The sequence below is a fragment of the Oryzias latipes genome, chromosome 20, assembly GCF_053564925.1.
Source record: "Oryzias latipes strain Hd-rR chromosome 20, Olatipes_Hd-rR_3.1".
In the NCBI taxonomy this organism is placed as follows: Eukaryota; Metazoa; Chordata; class Actinopteri; order Beloniformes; family Adrianichthyidae; genus Oryzias; species Oryzias latipes.
Window position 1 is genome coordinate 27,980,578 of NC_136256.1, and position 17,967 is coordinate 27,998,544.

A 17,967-nucleotide genomic window follows, 5' to 3' on the forward strand; every position below is an offset into this window, starting at 1 on the left:
CGAAGGACTGACATGGCAGTCCAAGAAATCCATCTGATGTCACAAAGTGATGGAGACACGATCCCTCCATCCACTCTGGAGTCTGTCAGAGGGAAGGAGGAGTCCGACCATCTCAGTCTGTCACGTTTCTCACGTCTGGAATTGAACTTTATGTCCAAAAGTCAAACACAGCTCTTTCTATTTCAGATCCCACCACTTGGTCCTCTTCTCTGATCTTCTCTTCATCTTCCTCACCACCAGAGTCATCCTCACACACCGTCCTCTGCCATCTGGTTGCACTCTGCCCAACCACCTGCAATATCTTAGATGACGACGTCGGAACCAACGTGTCTTCTCCTCCCTCCGCTCAGTGTTCCTCCCTTGTCCAGAAAAATATTTCCATTCTTTAATAGCGAACCACCATCTGTCCGTCTGCACTAACACCAAACGTCTCCATTTCTTCCTCACCATGTCTGTTTTCTTCACCCACATGTTTGTTAAAGACAAAGTGGTCTTTTTGGATATATATTCAGAAAATTCAGCTCAAAATTCCTTTTCTGATTATTTCTTTATTCAAATCGTTGTGAATCAGGAGCAGATGAAAAAATGCTTTTGGAAAAAGCCTGTGGCACTAATGTAAGAACAGTTGGTGGTAATTTCCAATATCGATATAATCAATTTATTTTGAAATCATTTTATGATTTATAGATAATTTAACAACTTGTCTCAACAGATCCATCTGGTTGGATCGTAGGAATACAAATTGAGTCATCGATTGAGTCAATTATTCGTTACACCCCTAAGCTAGCCCCTAATATGTTTTAAGATAGCCAATCAAACCTAAAACCATCACACTACCGCCAGCATGCGTGTGGAGTTTTCTTTCTGAAAGATAGTTTGAGTCCAGATAATTCAACAAGAAAGCAAAAAGCACAGAAAAAACGCAAGGGCAAGGGGAATGAGTCTGCAGCACCTGAAGTTGATGCCTTTCAAGCACCTAGAATACGCCATTTCTGTGACAAGCTTTAGGGCGGGACACCTACTGCAGTTCACCCTCTGCAACTGGTCAGCCTGGATCGGCACCGATTACAGGAGAGTGCGGGTGGAGGGGAGGCCTTACATCCTCAGCTGCTCAAGAGCCGGAGCCTGGAGAGACAGAAGAGATGGAGCAGACAGAGGGGGTGGAGCTGTGAAATGGCAACTTTAAACAAAGTAGAGCAAAATGTGTTAATTATCCCGAGTGCTTTCACATCAGCCCGAGTTCTCCTTTGCTGAATCAGCATCTTCTCTGTCAACCGTTACTTCAACCATTTGAGCATGAAGTTCAGTCTGTTTCCACCTGCTCTTCAAAATGCAAAACAGTAATATTTTGCTGCAAACAGAGCTTTAAATCCTGCATCACATGCAGAATAATGAATCCCATCAAGATCCTATATTGATCTCTGAGCAGCTCCACCTTCCAGTTATCTGTGGAGTGGTTTTTGTGTCATCATTTCAAGTGGAACACTTTGTTTTGAGCAAAAAGATTAAAAGATGTTGTGCAAAACAAAACAATTTTACTCTCAAATCTCGAATATGAGCAATCAGAACCCTTTTCCTTTGAGAGAAATGTTTTCTCTTCTGGACTCAAGCAGAGCATGGCACCAAATTACAAAACTAGCCAATCACAGACATGAAGGTTGATGCTGATATGTCAGAAATTCTAAATGTGCACAAACCTGTTCCAGTCTACAAGCCAATTGGAAGAATTTCTGACCAATCAGTATCAACCTCAATGCCCATGTCTGATTGGCTGTCTCCAGTGCAGAAGAGAGAATTTCTCTCAAAGGAAAATTGTTTGGCTTGGACATAGTTTTGAGTTTCTAGTGCATTTTTCTGTTTCAAGTACAAAATAATTTTTTGAGGACACAAAATGTTTCAAGTTTGACGCTCAAAGCAGAGTGTTGCCCTTGGAATAAGGACACAAAAACCACTCCATAGTGATCTGCATGTTCCCCCCATATTGCATATTTATAGTTGGTTAACAGGCTAACCCTAACACACGTCACTTTTTGCTTGAGCTGTCAAGTTTGCACACGTTTGGAGTCAAACAGGCTCAGAGTGCAGAAGTTAAGAAAACATAGTTTAAGGAACTTTCCTTTAGCATCTCACCAGTCCTTACTTGAACAAAGCCCACTTCTGCATTCTCCAAAAGATATTGGAAAAGTTGAAGTTAAAAAAAAAAGAAAACGAGAAAATGAGAGACAGAAGGCCAGACATCTCTTCGCGTCTGCATCTCCGTTGGTCCAACAGACCTCTAACACCAATAAAGAACGGTAATACTGAATTATTCAGGAACAGCATGGTGATGTTAGGCTTTGAAGTTTATTCAGAAACTTTCAGATGACTTTCTTTCAAGATGGTCTTTGTCAAATGTGATAGGAATTCCATTTGTGCATGAAAACCCTGCTTTCTTTCCACCTCAGTGCACAAACGGCACTTGGCATCCTGCTGGACTCACGGTGGAAATCACGAGGTGAAGACACTGAGCCGACTTGTTTGGAGAAACACACCGAGTCACATGTGAGGAGAGCATTAATTAAAGTGTTAATAGTTTTTAAACAGACATAATCCTGAGCAGGAATCAGGACGACGCATTTCCATGCAGGAAGTGTGCGTCTTTGCCCCTCTGCTCTGGTCTCTTCCATTCTTAAATGATTTCTAAATCTGGCCTCACACAGGTGCTCCCATCCACACATGAATTATAGATTAAAAAGAGGAAATAATATGAAGACATTTGCTTCATTAAATGTGTAGGAGTGTCCCCCACCAGCTAGATACAACCTTATCTCCACAGACTACAAATCTGTTCTTCATTTACATTGTTACACTTTAAAAACATTTTTTTTTTCAATCAGAAAAAATTATTGAGTGTAAATAATAAGATATTTTTATTTAAAAATTGAATTTTGATTGTTGTTTAATTACAAATGTAGATAACATGATGAATAAATATTTTATCTTTGATTTCTGAGAGCAAAAGTCTTTGAATAATTCATGGGTCCTTCTTGGGATCTAGAAATTAGGAGCATTTGGGATCTCTGGGAGTCATAACATGTTTGAAAAGGGTTTCATTTATGCGTGAAAGGCTCCGGCGTGTGCTCTGTTTGACGGGGAAAATTGTCAGCGTGAAGCTTGTTAACATTCAGAGAAAATCCTCAAAGCTCCAGCCTAAATCAAAGCAACCACACTGTGTCGGCCAAAACGCCTTCAAACCCCCCAACCCGAGATGAAGCTGAACGACAACGAGGAAAAAAAAACACAGAGAAGCTTTAGGAGACATGATGGAGTCAGTCTAGATAGCGTGAAGGGAGGAGACCTTCAGAAGAAGACTGCAGGTCGACGCAGAAACAAGTCAGAAGAAATGCTGACATCCATAATTATTTTGTCACTCAAACAAATTTGACTGAAAGTGAAAGAAAATAAATTTGGTCTTTGCACCAAAACAAGACCCTTGTGACTGTTTCAGCTTTTTTAGTCTCTGGTCGGTTCACCAACTGATGTACAAACTAACATTACATCATTACAGTCAGTCATTTGAAGTACATGTCATGCTAAAGAAAGAGGTCAGAGACCTCCAGAATTTTCTGTGACCATTTATTATGTGTTGCATGGAGCAAAGACGGGATAATTGCCGTGAAGCAAGTTAAAGGTTTTATTAATACCAAAAGCACCAACAATCAATGCATGCCAAACAAACAAAAATGTCAAGATTTTCAAGAGAACTGTGATGCACAGCAAACTCTGTCAGATACGACACCAACATAGAAATAACGTCCAGGAGTGTGAACTTAGGGAAGTGACGTTAACAAAAATGACAAACAAAATAGAAGAGAAGTAGTCCGCTCCTGCACTTGATTAACCAGTCATGTCGAGAGAGCCCCGTGAGGAGCGGACAAACAAAACATAAACTTAACTTAAATATGACAGCAGGGCACAGTACTCCAACACTGGTGCATCACAAAACCTCACACCCAGTCCATAAAACCCCCAGTTAAACAGGATCTAGCTTTGCTGTGATCCTGTCATTAAATAAAAATAAAAATATAAACCACTGCTTAAAACATCAGCCACAGGTAAGGATAAAAACAGTCTTACCACACTGTAGGCTTGAGCCAATTAACGCAGCTAACCGTCTTTCTCACAAGAAACTAGCACCATGGCAACCACACATCAACTTCCTTTTATACCCTCTGCACAGTGGGTATAGCGACACCTTCAGGTGCCTCCCGTTACAAATGAAACAAACATGAATTCTGCATCCCTTTGTTTAAGCTATGCTTACGTATGACAGCAGAGGGCGATAGAGACAAGTTAGACTAGATTGATGGGGATAGTAGAAGAAGAACACTTGATTGAAAACCAAAAAACTTTAGACACAACGACAAATGTTTGAGATCTCAATTCTTATGTTATGTCTGGGGCTATGTCCACATTGAACACATGTGGCGCATCCAAGAACGCACTAAACAGGTATTCTTAAGCCTTTGCCTGGTGTGAACTTAATGTAAGTCCAGTCTTAACCGTCCTGACTCATGGGACCAGTTTTATTAACTAGCCCAAACCCAAACTTAAAAAAACTGTTAAGAAGTGCAAGTCCAGTTTGAACTGTGTGTCGTACACTAATGAAATGTAAACCCAAGTGTGTAATCATGTCTCAAGTCTTGGTTCACTGGTGACTAGCTCAAGTCAAATCTCTAGTCACAAGTCTCCCGTTTGTGTTAAACCATCTAGTCGAGCCTCCTGTATCTTCAGGTCAAAGTTCGTATCAGTTCACGCGTCCGTGTCCCTGCATTCAGTTATCACTCCAACAATAGGGTGTTTCGTTTCGGTTTTCATGGTTTCAACACAAAAAGGATTTTATGTCTTAAACAATTACTGAGCTCAAAGTAACAGGAGGTGATTGTGGACTCAACCAATGATCCACACAGGTGTGTGTTCGGGTACGAGAACGGTGACTTCCATCTCTTCCTGCTGAGCACAGGGTTTGAGTTGGAAGCCTTTAAAACGACGGCGCGTGGCGTCTCTGAAGTTTTTCTCCATTTCAAAATGTGTGGATTTCCATTCAGCACATTTAGCACTTTGGAGTCATGAGCGTGAAGAAGGTGTCAGAGCTGCAGGTGGAAGAGCCCTGACTCATCTCCCTGTTCCTCAGTCAACCTGTGAGTCAAATCCGCTACTTCAGTGAGAATCATTCATACCAGCCGGGCAAACTGACAGAGGACGGCAGGCCGCATATTTCTCTTTGGCTCAAAGGCTTTATTCAGTGCAGCAGGGTGACATTTAAGAATAATTGCAGGGTTATTAGGGCATCCCTTCTTCTGTGAAATGGGCAGTTTATATGACTGTAATGTACTTTTGAATATATATAAAAATATACGTCTGCGGTGAATTAGGAGAGCCCTTAAACCATCGGCATAAGCACAAAATTGATGTACGACTTCTAAGGAGAGGGAGTGAAAATCCCGAGTAAGGTGAAAAGCTGCCAAGATTTCCCAAAATGCAGCTGTGCTTGTGATCATTTGTATTTCTATGAGGATGAGTCTGAAGGTCCAGAGAAAATCAGGAGGTTGTGTTCCTGAAGGAGGGAAAACTGTTGAAAGAGGAAGCTCCTGAATGCATTTCCAGGTCAAGTGAGGCTGTTAATCATTACAGTTAATTAGAGCTTACATTCTCAATCCTATATAATTAATATATTAAAAAGAAGTATACCTCACAGAGTAATCCGATTAGAGAAAACCTGCAAATCTATCATTTTGTGTGGCTGAAAGGGACCGTAGGAATATCTGACTGTAATATTTTCAGGTAGTTATTTAATGAAGGGTTTATTTCTGCAGCTGATTGATGTTCTGGTTAAATGAAAGTGTTGCTGGTTGTCTTGCCAGCAGCTTTCATTAAGGGTCACTGCAGAGCGTTGGCTCTGGTGAAGAAGACGGAACAAAGACAGAGCAGGAGGGCAGACGGACACACATGGCAGTACAGGAGGATCAGCGTTGTTCAGAACTGCAAACATTCCTCATCTGAGCCTTGGAAAGTGGAGAGGCCTTTTAAGGCTTTGGGGTAAGAAAAAACAGTCAAACTTATTTCTTTGTTATGGGGTTCCCCAGGGTTCAATGTCATGGCCCCTTCTGTTTATTTCATAAAACCCATAGATTTTTTTTCTTGTGTCTGTTTCGTCAGCCCTTTGTTTCCCCTGGTTTTGTCATGTTTTTGTAATTCTATGTTTAAGGTCAGGTTTTTGCTCATTTCTTGAACCCTGCAGGCTTCCGTCACTGAGCCGTTTGTTCTCCTGCATTGAAGTTCTCCACCCCATGATCCATGACAGCTCCCGTTGGTCTCATTTCACCTCCATGTCAGCGATACGCACCACCATCCATCACTGGTGGAAGGCGATACCTCCACGCCAGCGAGAACATCCAACTGCCTCTTCATGAACGGGTGAAGAACGTCACCTTCAACCAAACCTGTCCAGAACTGAGCTGTCACTAAAGGAGATGGTATTGATTTTGGATGGCTGGAATAACTGTCACCCCTTCTAAGACAGTAGAGAACCTGAGTGTCCATTGATTTCCAGCTATTCTTCTGTAATCGTGTGGCCCCTCACTGTCAGGTCATGAGGAAAGGTCACCCATCCTGGTGTTAGATGATTGGACTTTTATGGAGCAAAGCTTTAAAAGGCCTGTATCCTGCTTTTCCTAAGCCTTTCAGAGTAAAGTATATCCATATTTGATAATATAATACCTTTGGCACACCAAAGAACCATTTTTAATGAAATATTACTTATTTTTGCAGCTCATTGTCCTACCCGGAAGTGCGACGGCTCGATCTCTGAGGCCCCGCCTTTCGCTCCTTGTGGCCGCCCAATTTATGACGTCATCCTAGAGTCGGCCTTGGCAGCGTGTCGGAGTTTCTCCCAGGAAAACAAACAACATCCCAACTTTTGCAAAGACGAATGTGCATATTGTGCGTGGAAAAGGAAAGCGTTTTTGTAGATCACCATTAGCTCTGCAGAGAAAGTGGGCGTGTGTGTTAGACTGGGGGCGGAACTGAGTGCAGACTCTTCCTGCAAGGGGCTGTTCTTGACTTTGTGACGTCATAAAGTGAGGACCCACTCGTTTTCGTGAATAAGAAGGGGCTGGTGCTCAGAGGAATGCTCAAACGTGCGTGACAGGATCAAAATTCAGCTTTGGGGTTGTTGTTTTGTGAAGAATTAATAATATAAAACACTTAAAAGCTTACAAAGTTGATTTTGCACGATATACCTTATCAACACATTTGGACATGTGGTGATGCTTCGACCAGGAAGAACTCTTCAAAATAAAAGATCCAGACTTCATGATCAATTACTTTTATGGCAAAAGCCCAATCATAACAAGATTTTAAAAAGAGGTATTAGAGCAGGAAAGACGGGATCGACCGCGCTTCCTACCTGCAGGCAAAATGTGAATTTGATCCATGAGGATGGGAGTTTAAAAGATGCTGGCCAGTCTTTTCATTGTTCATCCTTTCACTTGGATGTCTCTGAGACTTTTATCCTCCCTGACACATAAAAGTAAATCCCAGTAAAACTGTTGACTATGATGCTAAGCTTTTGGTGAGATTTCTGCTTCCAGCTTTGCGTTTCTGATCCTATTATTGTTCTTCTTACTCAATGATTGATGCGATAAACTCATTGTTTTCATGTCAGATGTCTGGATTTTTTGGCTGTTTCTTTACCGTCATATTTCTTTCTTTCTTTTTTTTGGATAACATAGCTCCTTGCATGCATTGACATCTAAAATATTTAAGTAGCTGTCCCCCACCTCACTAAGCTTTCAGCATTTCTCAGTCAGTGGCGAAAGGAGGCTCAGCAAAGACAGTATGGGGAACATTCACACTGAGCTGCTTGGTCAACACCAGACTTTGGAAAGTGTGAAAGCTGAAACCGATCAAGTGAACCCCGGTCCACCTGTAAGTGGGGGTCTTGGTTTCGTTATAAGTGAAGTAAACAACACATATTTTTAGTTAAAAAAAATAAAAAACGAGCGAGTCCAAAAAAAAGCCAATCATAGATAAGGTTGGCAAGTGTCTCCAGTATATGTTAATATAATATTTATGCATGATGTTTATTAAGCAAGATGTCTTTATTTATGTGTTTATCTATTAAATAAATAAATAGATCCTTCATAACGGTCCCAGTGTGTTCGGCCTGCCATCTGTAACGCCTCTGTGTTTCTACGATTTCACTTTTATTGATGACTGTCACATCTAAATCCCAAATCAACATCGTCTTTGGTTTACTTTTGCCTTTTTGTGGTTTGTTTCTGCCAATACTGCCCCCAAAGGGGCAGTTGTTGTGACTGCAGGTTGTTTCCAGACGGTTTGGTCCGTTCAACGTGAAAGAAAACTGAGAAGAATAAAGGTGCGACATTTCTCCACAACCAAATGTGCCAGACTCTCCTGGTGTGAAAACATCTTCACAACGTTGACATTCCTCTCTGCGGAGACTTTCATGTTTAAAGCAGGTGTTCCTTCATCTCAACACTCCTGTGAAGAATGATCTGATCTTCCACGGTTGCCATGGTTACACACACCCAGCACTGGAGAGCAGGGTTTGTATCTGTTGGTCATCCATCAATAAATGGACAATTTAGGACAATGGTAAAATTAAATTAAAAAAAGCACTTTATTTCTTTTGGAAGGAGATGAGAAGTAACCGACTGAGCAGAACAAGAGTGACCAATCAGGAGGCGTAAGTAGGACTTCAGACCCGCCCCTCTAGTCTCAAAGTTCCCGCAGTGGCCACCAAAGTCCTTACAAGTTATTGTTGAACCTTTTGTCTCTGTAAAATCCACAAAAACAGGCAACAGTGAACTTTTTCCCCTCATCTTTTTTTTATTTTTATGATTACAGCCTTAATGAGTTTGTGTAATTGGTACATATCAAAGAAACATCAGCCGGCTGATGTGAGAGAAGTCATTCTGGTTGTGGGGCTTTTAGTGGAGCTTGAAGAAATGGTCTGAAACTGGTGCCGCTGTAAAATCCAGGAGCTGTTTGCCTCACAGTGAGAAGGACTTCAACAGGAAAAGCAAAACACTGCAGTTTTTTTACATTTGTGTACACTAGTGTAAGCCATTTACCGTTTGTGTCTACAGTTTTCTGAGCGCTGCACTCAGCAGGCTAATAAAGGCTTCAAACACAGCAGAGATGCCAGGACTGGAAAAGCCCAAATAATGTGCCTTGACGGGCTCTGTGTGTGGCTCCCACTCCTTCATCTGTCACTGTCAAGACGCAAAGAGGAAATATGTACGGCAGAAATCGCCCAGACACATTTCCAACACAGTGAGCCATTGGAGCGTCCAGCGGGAAAGTCCAACCCCGATCCTCAGCGTCCACCACCCTGTCCAGGGTCCAACATCTGGTCTACTCACTGCTGATTGGTTGCAACATCAGTGGAGGGATCACTTTAACCCTTTTGCCATCATATGACCCAACCCTTCCATTGACGTGTTCTCCATACCATGACAAAGGTGGATAAAGGTGGAAAGATTTCATGTAATCCATGGACACCAGTGAAGATCACAAATCATTGAAGAAAAAAGGTTCAGAGCACTGTCTAGTGGGTCTAGATGACCCAGCTCCCAATGGTAAAGTGCCTAGAATAGAACAAGGGTTACAACCTGGAGGATGACCTGAACCTATTGTTGGTCAGCAGCATCAGGATGCCAAGGTTTTGCTTTGAACTCACTTGAGTTTTCTAAAACATGCTAAAACCATGCAAATGCTTTTATCGGTCACATGCAGTAGAACAAACACGCAACGTTTCTTCCTGGTTATTGAGGAGCAGAGATAAAGAATCCAGTCTGAGAGAATCAAATGTTTTTATGAAACGCCTGCGAGAACAAATGCTGAACTTCCATGTAACTCCACAAGAAGGGTTCAGACACAGAATGACTGCAGTGAAGACGTCAAAAACTGTCGATCTATAGAAAAATTCAAGGCAATTATAGAAAGTGTTTTAATAAGTAGATATAAGAGACTCAAAAAGATTTGTTGCTTTACATTTTTTATGCCATTGAAAGTTTTTCAGTGTTTATTTCCTGTAATTCTGTACAAATCCTGTTTGTACTGTTTCTTGCTATACTTCTGTTTATGATGTTTCTGTTTTCTTTTATCATTTTAAAATAAATAAAGATGAGCAACAGAGAACTTTACTGTTCTGTGAATTCATCTCTAAAATGGGAAAAATGTACATTTTAATCTACAGTTGTTGACACAGCTATCTATCCTGTATTTTTATTTTTATTTAACGGATTTATTGACCAATTTGAATTTAGTTTACAAAAAAACAACAGACATTTTAGAGGCAATCAAGGGAAAAAAAAGGATTCCATTCTCCTGAATGCTCTAAATCCCTTTCAGGGTCATGGGGTTGCTGGAGCCTATCCAAGCTACCGTTGAGTGAGGGAGGGGTACACCCTGAATAGATCACCAGTGTGTTGCATACCTGAGAAGATGCAGACATAAAGTACCCAGTTGGGATTTGAACCAGTGCCCTCTTGCTGTTACTCCACCGTACAGCCTAGAAAGAGTTTTTGTAGAGCAAATTAGATGTCCAAAGTAAATCCAGATGTCATTGTCTAAACGGAAACAACAAAAAAACAAATGTTCCAGTTTTTGCTTCAAGCTTGAATGTCATCATTTGATGAAACCAAAACCAGCAAAACATAAGAAAGGCACATTTTTGTGAATTCTTTAATTTTCTGTCGGTGAACAACCTGATATACCAAGAGAAAGGGGGGGGGGGGGGGGGGCACTGGATGAGCTCCAGATCTTCACATTTACTATCACTGCAGATGTGTGTGTTGGGGGGGTCCTGTGGATCGTCCAGGGGACTCGTTCAGATGTGAGCGGGTGAGGTGGGATAAGCATCAGTATCCATTTATCCGCATCATTACCCGCCGCCATCGCCACCGCCACGGACCAACAGAGTTCAGCTTCCAATCTTCCGTCCCCGAGACGACACCTTGACTTCTGGAAAGTGCTGCTGTGTAATTATTGAGGGGCAGAGGGGGGGGGACGAACTCACAGGACTGATGCTGCACTCACTCCTTGAAACGGTTCAAACACCTTTACTTTTAGCTTCCTTCTCTCTTTCCCCTTCATGAAGTTTGGCTAAAATAAATCTAATCTTTATTGTTTCATTGAATTAAGTAGTTCACTAAAGGTGAAATTAGTTTTAGTGTGAAGTCCAAACAAAATTGTTCTATCTGAGTTGTTAAACCAAAATGATTTTTATTTAATTGGTTCTGGAATTGGAAAACAAAACGTTAACCTTCTTTATTTTACTGATAAGCCAAAGTGGCAAAAGGAAAGGTTTTTCTGCTCAGATACAGAATGGAGATCCGTCCTGACATCGGGACACACTTTCACACCATTTCCTGTCCAGGAAAAAAGGTTCAGAGCACTGTTTAGTGGGTCTAGATGACCCAACTCCCAACGTTAAAGTGTCTAGGATAGCACAAGGGTTACACATTCTCTGAGAAGTTTTAGAACAGTTTAGAGACCCGCGAGACTTTATTAGTCATGAACCCTCACTCCCAGAGCATAAAGCATGGTAGCTCAATCCTGGTCCTCACGATCAACCACCTGGCCTGTTGTCACCTGGTTTAGATGTGTTCAATCATTTAGTGAAAGGAGTCAGCGAATCCGCAGAAAGTAAGATTGAACTGGAAAACAGGCAGGGTGGTAGATCTCAAGGACCATGGGCAACCCTGGTCTAAGGCAAATGAGTGATCCCATATAACTATACTGCTACCACCATATTTCATGCTTTAACTACTAGAATTCAAATTTTAACTTGGCTCAAACCTTCAACGCAGTAAAAATGGACAAAGCCTGCATCTTAAGGGATATCAACACAAAACATGACTGGTAGTGTTAGTTTAGCAGCAGAAATTCACTCTTGATGTATTTTACTGTTAAAGTTTGAGCTTTTGATCATTTAAATATAAAAAAACGCTGTTTGTCCAATTAAAGTGTCTTTGTCTTTTTTTAAAATAGAAATGGACCAAAGATACTTCAGTTTGTCACTGTATATAAGGCTTTGAGAGAAAAAAAATCGGATTTTAGTTCAGTTTAAAGCATGAATTAGCATTTTATCACAAAAGCCTTTAGCATGACTGACATTTTTTCTCCTGTAGTTGTGATGTGGAGAAATTGAAGAACTTCTCATTGCGTTTTTAGGAAGAACCTTGAGGCCTTTTCTTTTACACCCAATGACATTTCAGCAAAGTGAAGAACCGGGTCAGAATTTAGTAAGAATCCTGGCTGAAACCTTTTCCTTTTTTGGTTACATTACATTCTTTGAATCAGCTGATTCATGCGAGCTGATGGAGCAGAAGAGTTTAGATTTGCTGCTGTTTTTTTCTCACTTTCAGCTCCAGCAACCTTTTGCAAAGAGCTGGAGGCAGAACGACCTGCTGCTGACATCAGTAGAACCTCCAGCTTCATGTGGAACTCTGTCAGAAGACAATGTTCCTCTCATTATCACAGAACAAGAGCGAACCGGCGGCTCACTTCAGCCTGGTTCAGCTCGCCTGCTCTGACAGCAGTAGATGGAGCATCAGGCATTCACACATTCACACAAGGATTAGGAGACATGCAAACCTTTACATTCTTCTTCCTGATTTAGGATTTTATGAACCCAACCTGTGAAAAGTGAAGATCTTCTGTGAATAATGTTACGTGTTTGTGAATAAAATTCTATATGAATTCCAGTTTATGCAGGGATTTGTTTTCTGGATGGGATTCACGCCCCGCCCTTACTTAACGCCATCCTACCGCTGTACTTTAAAAGCTTTCCATATTATGTGTAAAACACCAAGTACTTACCAATAAAGATTGATGAGGTTAATATGAGTCCACGTCTGTGTTACCTGGCTGAAGACGTTAGGAAAAGAGCAAAAGCAGATGGTCAAATTCAAATGGCGGTAAAGCGTAAGTGTCAAATGATCATCGGCGGGCTTAAACAACGGGCGCAAACCGCCCCTTTTCTCCATATTTGGAATTTCCGACTTTGGTATAAAGTTTCACAGCGGTTTTGGTTATAGGTGTGTTTTTTGAGCGGATCTGTGTCAAATAAATATCCTGTTTGCAGATTAGAAATGAAAATAGGCTCTGTTAAATTAATTTTCAAAAAAAACTATTTGCTATATTTCAGTCAAATGTTTCCTTCTGTGATTATTTCCTGTAAAAAGAACCAAATTTCACTAAACTTCAGTGAAAACCATTTAGTTGGGTTTTTGACTGACATCCTCTTCCTGCTGCTGCTGCTCCTTCAGGATTATGAAAAGGTCAGGAAGCGCATCACCATTTCATCTGTAAAATTCCGTCTTATTCATGAATCTTCCTCTGTACGAGATTTGGGATCAAGCAAAGTAGCTCTTCTTAAAAAAATCTATAGAAAAAATAATAAAATAGAAAATAAAATGTCATATTTCTTTTAAAAGCCCCCCCCCCCCCCCCCCCCCACACACACACACACACATATAGACTCAAAAAATATGGAGACAAAATAGACTCACTAGATTTGTGTGTTGTGTAATTCTTGATTAGTGTATATTCATTCATCTTCGGAACCGTTTTGTCCCTTTCGGGGTCACAGTGTTGCTGGAGCCTATCCCAGACACTTTTCGGCCAAGGCTGGGTACATCATGGAGAGGTAGCCAGTCTGTCACAGGGCCACAATCACACACACACATGCACATCTATGGACAATTTTGAGTAGCCAATGAACCTATGAAGCCTGTTTTTGGACGGAGAAAGCCCAAAAAAAGAGTTGGACTTTTTTTCCAAAAAGAAATGTACTTATTGGGGCATATCTGTTTAAGAAAGTGAAAAAAATGTCAGGTGTTTACTAGATATTTCTCACAATCTAAGTTCAAAGCGAGTGATAAGAAAACCCGGATGGCCCAGCATTCTAGCAGCCTTCAAACGCATCATCTACACGCAAAAAGTTAGTTTTGAGCTGCTGTAATTTCAAGTAACACGTGCGTAAATTTGTACATTATTGATATTAGAGTGCATGTTAATGCACAATTGCGAGTACACACAGTTACACACAAAATGTGTCAAGAATTACGCACACACAAATCGTGTGAGACTATTTTTCCTCCACACAGAAAAAAAGATGCAGGTTTGATTCTGAATCAGGAGACGCTTGACCATCGCTAACAGCTCTGAGATCCAAACCAACATGATCGGGATTTCCTGGTGAATGTGCAGCAACAGGAAGATGGTGTCTGAGCTGAGGTGTCGCTCCTCCAGAAGGATTCTGTTAAGGAAACCATGAGAGGCATCAGAGAACAAATAAAGGCTGAGACGTCCCTGAGGTCGAAGAGCAAAGAGACAGTTTCATCAGCTCCTTCCACCTGGAAGGTCAGACTAAAGCTTTCATGGAGCATCAGCCAGATCAATACCATCAGAGCTGCTCCACCACTGCGCTGGGAGGTCATTAAAGCAGGGAGCTCTGAGTCTCCATGGGCGTGGGGTCAGCGGGGCCGCCTCCAGCCAAGATGATCAATCCGTGGCCACTACAAAAGACGGATGTACCGCTGGATGAAAGAGGGGTTCTGTCAGGACAAGCAGAGACAGCAGGAAGGGCTGAAGGTTTGCTGGCTGAATGTCAGCGCGCCCGCTGAGACGCCGCTGTGAGCGCTCTGATGTCATGCATGTCATGATGAACGCCGCGTGATGGACCTCTTTGGCCCCATCCCTGCACAGAACGCCTTTCATTCATCTTCCTTTGACCGCCACGACAAACATAGTCAGAGTCAGCCATGTTTACTTGTGAGTTTAGAGAAGAGTTTCTCCATTCTGATACAACAGAGGAATAAATGAAAGAGATCGTGAGAATCGGCAGTTTTTCCTCTTTTCTTCTGATTTCCAACCGTTTTGTCTATTTTTCTGCTCTGGACCATTTCGATTTCCAGCAAAACAACAGTAAGACATACAAAGTAAGTTTGGGAAAGTCCTTTTTGCTCATCATTCAGGAAACAATTACTCCAGTGATGACTCCAAATGATCCTCATGATCTGTCAGATCTTGGCATTAGCTTTGGGTCCAAGCATAGCGAGACCAAAAAAATCCAGCAAACACATCCAACCTCAAACCCAAAAAACTCCATAGGAAGTTAAGCGCAGTCCGATGTAAAGTTCCTGAGGATTTGGTCAGGATCAGAAGATAAATGAAGATACTGAGGGAGACAATCAGAGACTCCGTGAAAGATTACAGGTCTGCATGCGCCTCATGAAGTTGGTTTAGGAGCAGCTCCTGCGATCGGCTCTGAGGAGCTGAAAGCAAGAAGCCGATCTTCCAGCTTCTTATCTTCTTATCAGGAAGTCCTTTTTTCTTTTCTTAAACATAAAAGTATGTGTATTTTCCCACAGAATCCATTTCTGATATCTTGTTGCTCTGATGTCACCATGGGTTCTTATGGGTTAATAATGCAGTAGAGCAGAAGACGAGCAGAATGGTTCTGGTTTAATACCTAAATTGGGTCAAAGATGGGCAGTTTTCTAAATTAGGTCCAGCATTGGCATAAAATGTTCTGCAAATTCAGCTTGGAAAGGGAGCAGCAGCTCAGAGCCAAACTCCTGCGATGCTGCTGACCCACCAGACGATGTTTGCTGAGCTGCAGCCTCAGGTCACGTCAGCCTGCTGGGGGGGGGGGATTAAAGCTCCTTTTTTAGATACAACAGCCGATTTAACCTCACTGAAACCAAAAACGTCAGAGAGGTTTCAAAGGTTTCGTTTTTAAATGAACTTCTGTGCAGAAGTTTGACAAAAGTTCCACGTTTTTTTCCACAGAAGAAGAAACTCGGTGGATTTGTCCTCTGAAGATCCAGAGTTTTGTAGAAAATGTCTGTTCTTCCTCTTCCTCTCAGCTTTTCTTCAGTAGTTGTTTTGTGTGATGAAGGTTCTTCCATCATCGGATGTTTCATTTTCTAAACAAGACATTTTGATGTGTGGAAACTACTTTTGTGTACGAAATATTTCGTTTTAACATTTTCTGTAATTTTGTTTCGATCTCCTGAAAGTAAGGTTTTTTTTTTTTTTAATGCGTCGCTTTTTTGTTTGTCGTTGTGATCCTTAATATGTTTTTGTGTTGATTTGCGCTTCAGGAACATCTTTAAAAGACCGTAAAATGTCTTTATTGTAATAATTCCAATCATCTTCTTTGTTCTCCAGCAGATCTTCATCATGAAGAAGACTCTGTGATGTTGAAACCATCAGTTCAACAGTAAATCTGAGCGCAGGTTAACATTTGAACTGCTGTCTCTGCTAATCTGTTATTTCTAAGGAGGAGGAACTCACAATTTTAGCGTTTTCTAAAGAGCCTGCAAGAAAAAAAAGAATCCGAAATGTTTTTCATTTTGTTTCATTTTTGTTTGGGCTTTTGGAATTTTGTTTTCATTTCTAAAATGTTTGTTTTAGTTCATTTTTTTGTTATTATGTTTTGGTTTTTGGAATTTTTTATTTATTTCCAAAATGTTGTTTTTGTCCGTTTCAATTTTTAAATAATGTTTTTGTTTTTGGAATTTTGTTTTCATTTCTAAAATGTTTTTTTATTTCATTTGTTTTTCTTGACATGTTCTTGGGTGTTTTACTTCAGGGCCACTTTGTCTTTTAACGATCATCTGAATAAACCTTCTTCTTTGGAGCCGGGGAGGTTTTGTTCTCCTCTCTGCACCAGGAGGCCAGAACCCCAAACCTGATGAGTGGATCTGGATGGAAGCGTTATACATCTCTCATGTTTTCTTGTTATTTTCAGTTTATTTAGGGAATCCTTTTACCTTCTCTTTGCACCTCCTGGTCTCTTCTGTCCTTTTACTTCTCCACATCGGGAACTTGTTTTCCCCTCGGTTGGACTCAATTGATTTTCTCCCCCCTCTTTCAGGATGAGTCATTTTCGCCTCCTCTGTTTCTTTCTCTCCTCCTGCGTCTGTCCGTCTCTGCACTTATATAATTACCTAATTGCTTCTCCTTTTATGTTTTTTTACCAGTGGAGTCAAATCAAATCAGAGTTCAGAGACTGAAGCTGTTAGCGCCGTATAGGAGGACTGAGTAGGAGCAGGAGGTGGGAAGGAGGGAGCTCAGATGCAAACAAACGGAGCCATTTCTTATCAAGGAGGCAATGTTTTTGTTTCCATGGCGACTGTTGTCCTCTCTTGATAGTAAATTGAGCCTTGGCTCTTCCAGGTTTACCATCATGTCCATTTAGAACTTGTTATCTTTACAGAAGACGTCTCCAGTCTGCCCTCAAAATCACAGATAAGTGGCTCTCAAAGGAAAAGGTAGAAGATTAAAACAAAGTTGATCCATGTGGTCGTTACAAAAACCTTCAGGGGATGGATGGAGCCATCTTCTGTTGATCAGAGAACGCTCTAACAAAGAAAAAACACCCTTCAGGCCCACCGCGGTCCTTCTAGAGAAGACCCCTCTGAGGGGGTGTTCACTGTGGTGTGACCGGCTACAGAAAAATATGCAACTATTCATTTTTTAATTGAACTAATGAGAGCATGTTTGCTTTGTGTCTGGCTCGCTCATCTGCGGTGAAACGCCGGCCGCTTGGAGCACGCTCATTAGAGCGGCGGTCAGAGGAAGCCAGATTGTGTTTGGTCGAGGCTGGCAGCCGCGCAAACACAACCGCAGTGACGTTTGTCTCCCACAACAACAAGGGATGACCCAAAAACAAAGATGGAGAGCTGCAGGCGGTGCTGGTGCATCACGGACATGAGTGACTGGACTCAGAAGACAGAAACAGGATCTCACAGTTTTATGTAGTTTGGGTACATGAATGTGTGTCCAGCTTCCTGACTGCTTCAGAAAGTCCAGGATGTTCGACCTGAACTAACCTCAGTCATCCCCTCCGTGGAAAACTCTAATGTCCTTAAGTGAGGCGATCTA

General features: G+C 41.5%; 1 long non-coding RNA gene across 1 annotated transcript; it reads left to right on the forward strand.

Annotated features, from left to right (window-relative positions):
* The first annotated feature begins 5,914 nt into the window (after positions 1 to 5,914).
* Positions 5,915 to 8,479, forward strand: LOC144988312 (uncharacterized). Its single transcript, XR_013652174.1, has 3 exons — positions 5,915 to 6,078; positions 6,281 to 6,727; positions 6,811 to 8,479. It is a non-coding gene; the product is annotated as an uncharacterized LOC144988312 (long non-coding RNA).
* Positions 8,480 to 17,967: the final 9,488 nt, after the last annotated feature.